General features: G+C 35.4%; 1 long non-coding RNA gene across 1 annotated transcript; it reads left to right on the top strand.

Annotated features, from left to right (window-relative positions):
- Window positions 1-653: 653 nt before the first annotated feature.
- LOC127801202 (uncharacterized) lies at window positions 654-11,464 on the top strand. Its single transcript, XR_008022984.1, has 4 exons — window positions 654-1,635; window positions 1,823-1,907; window positions 2,214-3,487; window positions 11,205-11,464. It is a non-coding gene; the product is annotated as an uncharacterized LOC127801202 (long non-coding RNA).

Genomic DNA, 11,464 nt, shown 5'->3' on the forward strand with positions numbered 1-11,464 from the left:
TCTTTAAGGAGGGTGGAATGTAATACCCGGTATTACATAGTATTGTAAATAAATGAGTTTTGACTATTTCGGCAGGGCCTCGGGTGATCCAAGAAGGCCAAAAGTCAATTTCGAGTAATTTATTAACAAATTTGTCGAATTGGCGGCTGGGAGTGCCTCGGGACTTGGATGTCCAGGGAAGAGGGCAAGAGATTGACGAGCGTCTCAAGATGAGATTAATAATGCTGGAAGCAGTCCGAACGGGAATAATTTTCTGAATAAATTTTGTATAAGCCCGAGTGGGTGCCAATACCGAATAGGCGGAGGGGACCTCCTGGAAGCTAAGGGGACCCTAGGGGTGGTTCGATTTTCTGACTAAGGCAACCCTTAAGTATTCTCGGGTCGAATAAAGGTTCCGTGTGGGCCCAGGGACAAAATTGGTATTATCGAGTAAGCGTCGATAATTAATTGGAGAGAAATCACGATTTAATGGGGCTTTATATATATTAAGTAAGGCATGGAGGGTCAAGTGCAATTACCTATATTTTTAATTGCAATTAATAAATCCCTCAAGTGTAATTTAGGAGAATTAGAGGGTTAATGTGATAAGTATATATATATATATATATATATGTGTGTGTACGTGAGTGTGTGTGTGTGTGTGAGAAGCTTCCAGGAAGCTTCGTGCATCTAAGTTTGAAATGGCCGAATGGAGCAGAGCCGATGGAGAGATGAGATTGAGAGTGAGAAATCGAGGGAGTTCATACCCGAGAGAGATCGAGGCCGCGAGGGTGGCCGACCGATGATCGAGCAGCAAGCAACGATTAAAAGGAAGGGGCGCTGCAAGTAGCAGATGGCTGGAAGAAAAAGCCAATGTGATGGCTGCCATGGCCGATGCGAGGCGGAGCAGAGGCGGACCAGCGAGGGCACGGATGAGCTCGAGAGAGAGCCTTGCCGAGTGTATGTGAGCTTGTGCAAGAGAGAGTGTGTGAGAGAAAAGCTAAATGGCAACCGGCCATGGCAGTCGCTGCCATGGCCAACGCTTGAAGCAGTGGTCGTGGCCGAGGCAGGGGCAGCCATGGCGTGCTCAGCGGCAGGTGGTGCTGCCAGGAGGAAGAGGGCGGCCGGTAATGGAAGCAGCAACAGCTCGAGGGCGGCCAATGGCAATCGACGCTGCTACCAGACGTCGCCCATGGTGGCTGGAAGCGACCGAGCAGCAGGAGCTGCTGTGCGCGGCGGTGCTGTGTGCAGGTCGGAGGCGCGCGCGGGGGGAGCCGTGGCTACTCGCGGCGGGAGGCGGCGTTGTCGGCCAGTAGCAGCGGCCGGCGAAGCAAGGCAGCAGCTGGAGGAGGCTGCCATGCGTGAGGAAGAAGAAGGGAGACGCGCGCAGAGGAGAGGCGCGGAGAAGAAGAAGTACAGGGGAGAAGAATGGGAAAAAGAAAATAAAAAGAAAAAGAAAAATAAAACAAAATAGAAAATGAGAAAATATGGAAAAATCCCGAAAAATTCCAGAAAGATTGGGGAAAGTTCTGGAAATTAATTTGGGGGCCGAGGAGCGTGCTGGAGGCCGAGAATGGGATTTGGGCGCGAGATTTGAAGCCCAGGAAGCAATGCCGGGTGAGCGTTTTCCTGATGTCTACTCCAGAATTAATTGAGGTAAATTAATTTAATTATTTCATTATGTGAGATAATGAATTGTGTAGTATTGGTTGGATTAAACCCTGTGTTGGGGTTATTTGAAATCTTGTTGATGAATGATTTTGTCGATGTGCGGCGTAGTTGAGGGCATTGGTTAAATGCCGGATGTTAATGGAGTTGGGGTTTTGTGTGTGGTTGCATCTAGGTCCGATTGGAGGGACGGTGATCCTAGAAGAACTTGAGATTCAGGCTGGAGTTCGTGCCGAGGCAGAGTTGAAGCTTCGAGCCAGGTAAGGGACGGCCCCACGTGGAGGTGGCCTTGCAAGTTGGTAAATATGTTTGATAATGTTTTTATGTTGCATTGGCATGTAGTGGTTATATCTTGTGTGATGCAAGCTCTAGTGGACCTATGGCCATAAGGAGGACTAGTGGTGGGGGTTGATAGGTTGATGCCTCAAACCTTGGTAGGTTGTGAGGATGTGTGAGCCTAGCCTCATTTGCATGCATTGGCACACATAAACATGTTATATTCATATTTACATGCATTGCACCCTTACTGAGTCTTTATGACTCATGAGGTTTTACCTCATGTGTAGATGATGCAAGTCCGGATGCAAGTAGGGATGGCGCCGGGAGGCCGTTGTGGCAACTAGCTGAGTTGCCCGAGTTATGTATTTTTAATATTGCTTGTATGTAGCCAGGGGGCGTGGTGTATGTATACCCTTGTGAGTAAATGTCTGTGTTTGAGCTTAAATGTATTTAATTGTGTAATCATCATAGTGTGATAGATGATTGTGAGTTTGCTTGTTGAATGTGGCATAGTCGGTAAAGCCAAGATTTGGACCGAGTCAAGATCAGCAAGGTATGTTCTCATAAATCCCCAATACTCAGCGAAGTGTTTGTATGCTAGCCTTGTGCCTGGGTCACCTCTGGCTTGCTATGGGGTGAGCCGAAGAGAGGTGAAGCTTACTCGGGTTTCGGGTCTTGATCCGCTGGATTTTTCTTATTTGAGTTGGGACCGATTCCTGAGTGGAGCGAAGGGAAGGACGAAGCCTAGTTCCCACCTAGGGCGTTTCCTGTTGAAACATAGTCCAACCCTTTAGTTGAGGTTGTCGGGTGAGTAATCCGGTCGATTATTTACCGGTGGCGCCCGTAAGTGGGAGTGGGTTGTTACACTAACTTAGAGCTTTCATGCCATGTATGAGAGTTACTAGAACTGGAAACGCTATCATACCTAAACCCAGATGATTAATTTAGTTGTTTTGTGTATTAATTGCAATTGAATTTATGGTGGTTGCTTAAATTAGAATCTCGCATATCATGTATGGGGATTGCTTAATCTAGAACTATCATCATCTCTAATTGCATTTAATAACAAACCATCATATCTGAAATTAAATTAATGTTGCTAATTTTTTATGCTAAAATTTGGGAATCAACGGGTTGGTACTGAAATTGTCTTAACTCAAGCACTATCCAAATTCATATTTTTACGTTTAATGTTTATTTCAATTTCTGCCTTACTTTATTTTCTAGTATCTGTTGTCTAAAAAAAACTCATAAAAAAACCTTGTTTCCAATTTGTCCAAATGCGTGTGCGTGTGTGTGACATTCTTTTTCTTTTGCCATAAATAAATCTCTCAGTGGACGACCTGGATTCATCCAGAAAATATAAATTTAAATTTGGACTACAACTGCACTCGTACACTGGCGAGTATAAACCTCTCACTAAAATAAAACAAATATAAAAGTTTTATTATGATTTGTTCTTATTATGTTTTAATTCCAGGGTGAGAGTGCAGCCAAAGGGGCATGCGTGTATATATGCAAATGGTCACTGTGATGCTGTTGGGACTATAATTTACAATGGGTGCGTACATATGTATATATACATATATATATATATATTTGGGTGGGACTTCAAATTTCAGTGGGCTACAATTTATAATGGGTTATTCCAATCATGGGTATTATATTTGTGTGAAGCGTATATATATACAAGTGGTCATTGTGATTCGGCTAGGACAAGGGCAACCAAATTGGGTGAGTATATATATGTATATATGTATATATGTAAGTGAGTCTTAGGTTTGGCTGGCTAGAACAGGGGCGATTATAAATATATAAGGGCTGTTAGCCTATAAGAGAGAGAAAGTTTCCACAGCCTCTCTGCTAAGCATTTATATACATATATGTATAAGTGTAAATGAAAGTGGGTCGGTTGGGACCAGGGCATTCAAAGGTAGCTATCTGGGTATGTATATATATATATATATAGGTGGATTTTTCTTGGATCAGGGCATCCATGGCCGAACGGTGATGTGTATCTATGTATACATATGTATTAAGGATTCGAACAAGGTGACGAAACAACAAATGAGAGGGAGAGCTCTCATTCAAATGGCTTCTCTGATGCGCATAAATATATATGTATACATGTGGGTGGGTAGGCTAGAACAAGGGAGCATTCAGACCTGCTTATGTATATATGTATATACACGGGGAATTAAGAAGAACAGAAGGATGCGAATGGAGTGAATATATAGATATATATATATATATATATATTTGCAACTAGGTCACGCTTGTTCGCTGGTTCAAGGCAACCGAACATAGTGTATACATAAATGGGTCAGTGAGTGTAGCTGCATATATATATTTACTAACTCATGAACAGAAAGCAGCGAAATTAAACAAAACTTCGCTGTAATTAGGAAGAAAATGCCATTTACAAGAACACAATGGATTAATAATACAGAAACAATTCAGAGGACCAAGGGAATTGCACTAATAATGAAATAGGAGTGCAAAAGAACTTGTAGCAAAAGCATCAGCATAGAGATTAGAGAGAAACTTGCCTGATGAAAATGCTAGCGAGAGAACTCCACCAACGCAATGAAAGGCAGTGAACAATGAATTGAACAGAATCACAATGAGGAGGTAAAGTATAAGATGATGTTGAGGAGATGAGGAAAGAAATGGAAAAGTGATGAAAAGAGAGAGATGATATGCACTAAAATAAGAAGATCTGTACATAGAAAAGGCTGCAAATTTCTGTGTACAGATTGCATGCCAATGCTAAGAAAATTTTACCAAAATGACATTCTTATCATAATAATAGACAAAAATGTCTAGGGATTTTATTGACAAATGCTAATTTAATTTATTTTCTTCTCTATTTTTTTTTTCACATAATAAAATTTAAATCCCCTCTACTATTGGGCCCAGGCCCAAACCCAACAATTTATTTAACCCACCTAGTAAACCCATGAACTCATTTAACTATTTAAATGGAGTCCAAAACATTTATTTCCCAAATTCTAAAAAAAAAGGCCCATACACTTAAATTCATGATCACATGCATCAAGAAAATTTCATATTAATCCAAAATCATGTTATGCCATCAAAACAATTTATCATAAATTGTTAAAATACTTCGACCCACATTTAGAATGCCCTTGAGCTAAAATTAAATATTAAAAATACCTAGACCCAATTTAGAGTCATTACAACGGCACTGACCGTGAAAGTCTAACATTGCCAGCACATAAATTATCACACTTAACTTCTAACCTAGAAGCGGAGTTTGGGAACCCATGATATAGAGTACAAACCATACCTATGTTACTAGTAGAAGTAAGCTTATAAGTCACCCCATAATATTAAGTTAAAATGTCTATGTAACCATAATGGTTAGTATTTATGCTTGTTAATTTGTCAAGGGCTCTACCACAATAAACCCTTAATTCCTACAATTGAGAAAACACGCCTCGAAAAGTATAACACACATCTAAACACCAAAATATAAATTAGGGTTTTTGAACACCTAAACATAACATAATAGGGGTGTCAACGATTCGGATTGGTCTAGTTCTATAAGAATCCAGTAATATCACTATAAAAAATTCGTAAATTAGTGACGAATTTAGCGACAAAATATTTCGTTTTTAATTTTTTTTTAAATTAGCGACGAAATATTCCTTCACTAAATAATTTTTAATATTTCTTATTCAATTTTTAAATTTAGCGATGAAATATTTCGTCGCTAAATGATTTAAAATTTTAAATTAAATTAAATTATTTACCAATGGAAATATAATTTTAATTTAATTTTTTTTAATTATTTAGCGACAGGGTTATCCCATCGCTAAATTTTTAATTTTTATTTAATTTATTTTTATATTTTAGTGATGGGTGTGACCCCATCGCTAAATTTTAATTTTTTATTTAATTTATTTTTATTTTTTAGCGACGGGTGTGACCCCGTCGTTAAATTTTAATTTTTTATTTAATTTAATGTTGATTTTTAGTGATGGGTGTGACTCATCACTAAATTTTAATTTTTTATTTAATTTATTTTTATTTTTAGTGATGGGTGTGACTCATCACTAAATTTTAATTTTTTATTTAATTTATTTTTATTTTTTAATGACGAGTGTGACCCATCGTTAAATTTTGTATTTTTTATTTAATTAAATTAAAATTATTTAGCAGCAGAATATTTCATCGCTAAATAATAAAAAATTAAATAAATAATAAAAATTTAAATTTAAATTAAATATATTTAAAAATTAATTAAATATAATTAAAATTTTAAATTAATAATTAAAAATGGCTAAAAAAGAAAAAAATAAATTAAAAAATAAAATTATTAATTATGTATTGAATGAAGATTAAATAAAAATTAAAATTCTTTATTATTAAATGCATATTTTATGTATTTTATTTACAAACCAAAATATGTAAATTGATATGATATTGTAAAATTTATAATAAGAAATATGTATTAAACTAATTTTTAATCAAATAAAACTTAAATATTTAAGAGATTAATTAATTACAACATTTAAGTGGTACATTAGTTGAGTTAAAATTTACAACACTTATTTTTTAAGTATTAATTTATGAATTTAAAAGATTTAAAATTTAAAATCTTAATTTAAATTAAAATTAAAACGATTGGCAACTAAATGTAGTATATAATTAATATGTGCAATATATGTAATAAGGAGCCTCGCAGCTCGGATGGTCGTGCATGCGCTTGCACATATAGAGGACCAGGGATTGAAACTGAGGGAAAGAAAATAGTGTGTTGGGATTAATTTCTCAGCTCTACACATGGCAGTTTAAGGGGGAGCCACTTGGCATGTAGCAACAGGGGTGCGTTCACGCGTCCGTCGGGCGCGTGCCATAATTATTTTAATATTTTTTAAAATAAAAGTCAAAGACGAAACTTTTTCCGTTGCTAATTGAATTTTTTTTAATTTTTTATTTTTATTGTGTACTAGTGACAGAAAGTCTTTCGTTGCTAAATAGCGACGGAATTTTTTGTGGCTAAAATAATATTTAATTTTTTAAATATTTTTTTATTTTTTAATCAGCGACTGAAATTTTCGTTACTGATTTGTGTTATCGCTAAATTTCGTCACTAAAATTTAATGACACCATTTTTAGCGACGGAAGCTGCCCATCGCTAAATATTTTAACGACGAATTTTGATATTTTAGCAATAAATTTTGTTGTTTTTCTTGTAGTGAATTGAACCATTTTTAACGGTTCAGGAAAAATAAGAACCATAACTGAACTATTATATATATAAAATCAAATCATGACACATCCATCATACCGGACTGGTTTCGATTCTATCCAATTACCATTTAGCTTCTAAACATTTTCCCAAAATATGAAATTACAACCAAATTTGTTAATTAAAATAAATCCATAACTTCATTAATGCTTCAAGTCTTGAAGTAAAAGTAGAATAAAATAATTCATAGACTACCTCATCAAATGAGATTACATCGACCATTTAGTATAGCAATAGCGCATAAAAGCCTAAAAACAAAAGAGTTAGTAAATATCACTAGTTTTATAGGAAGTGATACTATTTATGCGTATGTATATATATATACCTAAAAAATTATAATATATATAAGTATAATATCGGTTCCGGTTTGGTTCGAACCATGGTTTGAAAAAAATAAAATCAATAAACAAACCAAATATATCGGTTCTTAATTTTTTAGAACTAAAACCTAACATTTAAACCATAAAATCAATCCAAAAGGCATGGCTCAATCCAATTTGGTCTCATTCATCGATTTTTGAATATTTTTTGACACTCCTATAACATAAATTGCACATAAAACACTTAAACATAATGTACACAACCCATGACATAAATTGTACACATTGTAGTCCTACAACAATGTTTTACAAACAAAAAGGGTTTCTCAAATTAAGGTTTATAGGGTTCTAAACAAATTAAGGTCTTAGGTCATTTAGGGTTTATAATGAGACACAAAATTTTGGGAAAATTAGGGCTTTTTGAAAATTCAATCATTTATTAGGGTTTTTGAACAATTGTTTAATTTCTCACTATTAAGGGTTTTTGAAAGTTAGGGATCTTTGAACAATTAGTGTTTTTGAACAAATGACAAATTGAACAATTAAGGGTTTTTGAACAATTAGGTTCCCATTGAAAAATTTAAGGTTTCAAATGAGATATCTCATTTTTGGAAAAGATTTTAGACAAACAAATGTAAGGTGATTTAGTAGATATTTGAATGAGATGCATATAAAAGGAAGTGTGTGCCCCCGCGCGCGCGTGTGAGAGTGAGATTTGTAGACATTTTCAAATAATTTTTTGAAAAAGTTGTCCTCATTTTATTTTTTTAAAAAGTTGTCATTTTGTTTTTTGGTTAATTCAGGTCAATTGGATGGCATGGAATAGGCAGGAAGAATCAACATTAAGAAAAGGGTTAATTTGGTTATTTTGTCTAACAATTAAAATTATATAATATTAGTTTTAAATTAAAAGGGCAAATTTGTCATTTCAAGGTCCAACATTACAACAGACTAACGGAAGGGTAGTTTTTTTTTTTTGCTATTTTTCAAACATCAGGGGTTTTTTTGCAATTTAGTCAAACTTTAAGGGTGTTTGTAACGACCCTAGAGTAGGCCTAGATGTTCTAATACTTAACATCAGTTTAATGACATTTTAAATGTGGGTCTAAATATTTTAATACTTGATGATAAATCTCTTTGATGGCATAGAAATAATTTTAGATTTGTATAATTTTATTTTGTGGCTCATGTAATCGTAAAAATAAGTATATGGATATAATTTTTAATAAATTGAGAAATAATGAAATGGGCCTCAGTTAATTAGTTAATGAGTCCATGGGTTTATCAGGTGGGCTATATAAGTGTTGGGTTAGGCTTAGGCCCAATGGTAAAGGATTTAAATTTTTATGTGAATAAAGAAAAGAAAATTTGAAATAAGGATATGTGTCAAATATCAAAAATATCCTAGAAAAAGTTGTCCATTAGAGGGGTAGATTTGTCCATTTCTGAAAACAAACGCAGCCTGCAGCTCTCTCTCTTGCTTTTTCCTTCTTGTTTCTATGCACCTAATCCTCTGGTACACCTGTCTCTTATTTTGTTCCCTTTTTGTAGCGATTTGCTACCCTGATTCTATTTCCATCGCTTTCATTCTTCTTCTCCAGCTGCTACATAGCCTCCTTTTTCTCCGTGTTCTTCTTTTAGTTTATCTCCTTCTCCTTCTTTATTCGTTTTGCTGCTGGCGATTGGAGCTCATTGAGGGAGTTTCAAGTTCTTCTATTGGAACGTCTTCAGGCAAGTTCTCTTACCCATTTTTATTCCAATGCAAGTTCTTCTCTTCATCTATCTCATCTTTGTCTTCTATTGAGCTTCTGTGTGGAAGAAATATATATATATATATATATATATATTGGTTTGCTACCATTGTTGCTATTATATCATTCCATACACTTAGATCTTTGAATCTCGATGAGTTATGGGTCTAGTTGATGTCTCTAAAAGAGATTTAATCATCTCCAAGTTCTTTCAATGAATGGCATTTATTTGGGTTGAATCGATACAGAATCCTTGCTCATTCTATATCCGTGTAACAATAATTTTTAAGCTATAACCGAATGTGCTTTTCCCCCATGCCCTATTCTATTCATGTATATATATACATTATTTAGCACCCCATTCAAACCACCTACTTATATATATATATATATATATATACATACGTATGCGTAACCAGAGAAGCTATAAGTTTGGGAACTCTCCCTTGTTTCGAGTAGCCTCCTATAATTTTGGGATAGTCGTATGTATACTCCCTATTTGATTTTAATAGCCACCCGAGGTATGTATATATACCCACGATCCGATAGCTTCTCACCCACATATATATCTATGCATATATGCATACCCAACCAACCTTTGGATGCCCAGGCCCTGTGCATATTTGGAAGCCCCCCGCCCCCACATATATATATATATGTACATATAATTACCCACACCCAAGCTACTGGATGCTCTGCTCAAAGCAAACCCATTTGCATTCACTTATATATTCAAAGCCTGCATTCATAGTTGGCAAAGAAAATTCATAGTCGACAGAAGCTTGGGCATAGTCGACTATCCATAAGCCCACAGTCGACTATCCATAGCCCGCAGTCGACTATCCATAAGTTCACAGTCGACTATCCATAATCCCATAGTCGACTATCTATAATCCCATAGTCGACTATCCATAAGCCATAGTCGACTATCTATAATCCCATAGTCGACTATCCATAAGCCCATAGTCGATTATCCATAATCCCATAGTTGACTATCCATAGACCCATAATCGACTATCCATAATCCCATAGTCGACTATCCATAGGCCCATAGTCGACTATCCATAATGCCATAGTCGACTATCCATTTGGAAAATCTGAACGCTTAACATTTCCTAACTTCGTTTCTTTCGAAAGCAAGTTGAGATTATCAAAAGGATATTAATTTTGAATCTTAACACTCAACCTTACTTCCTATAAAATTCAAGAAAGATTGATTTACATAACTTTGCTTCAAACTCATTTATAGATTTGAAGATTGATTTTCATATATTCATTATCAAAACTATTTTATTTTTCAAAGAGTAAAATATCAATCGATTTAATGAATTCTTAAATAAATTACTATAGCGCATGCATACTTGACGTGAGTGAGAAGCTACCCGGTATTGTGGGATGAGCAGAAATTATTTGTATAAGCAAGGCAATAAATTGTGAGATGAGATTTCTTGATATCTATATATATGTGGAAAGGAATGCATGATATGTTCCGTACAAATTCAGCATGTGTATGTTATGATAATTTGTATTATTTATCTTTTCGCACCTATTATTTTGTGCGGAAGGAGAAAGGATACCCTAGAGCACCTAGCACGGGACTAGGTAACCATAGCCCGGCAGGTTGGCTCCATATTTATTGGTGAATTTTTATTTACATGATACACTTTGGCATGTATTAATTGATGGCTTGCGAGCCTATGAGATTAGATTCTGTCACTTAATTTTATATGCACATTGCATGGTGATATATGGTGGTGTGATACATTTAACTTGGGATTGATCAAGTCTTAAATTGCAAATCTTATATAAAACTGTCGAGTTCTTGATTACTCTTTTTGGTGTCACCATATTCTTAATTCCTATTCATTGTTCATTGTTCCTAGAATTTGCTGAGCCTTGTGGCTCACTTGATCTTTTTTGCCATTCCAGGTAAAGGGAAGGTCGTTTTTGGGGGCGAGTCCAGTGGGACTAAAGCCTAGAGATAATGTTGTACGGAGATGCGTCCTAACTTAAAGATCTTGTTTAGCATTTTGGTGAGGCTTGAGATAAAATGATTTTTATTTTGTTAGCTAACATTAGAGCCTCTTAATTATTTTGTACGGCCTTTGAGCCCCAAACTTATGAGATATTGGAAGTGTAACCGAACCTTAATTTAGTTTCTACTGCTAGTAATGAATTGAGTTGTTTAT

The sequence above is a fragment of the Diospyros lotus genome, chromosome 5 (genome assembly GCF_014633365.1).
Source record: "Diospyros lotus cultivar Yz01 chromosome 5, ASM1463336v1, whole genome shotgun sequence".
In the NCBI taxonomy this organism is placed as follows: Eukaryota; Viridiplantae; Streptophyta; class Magnoliopsida; order Ericales; family Ebenaceae; genus Diospyros; species Diospyros lotus.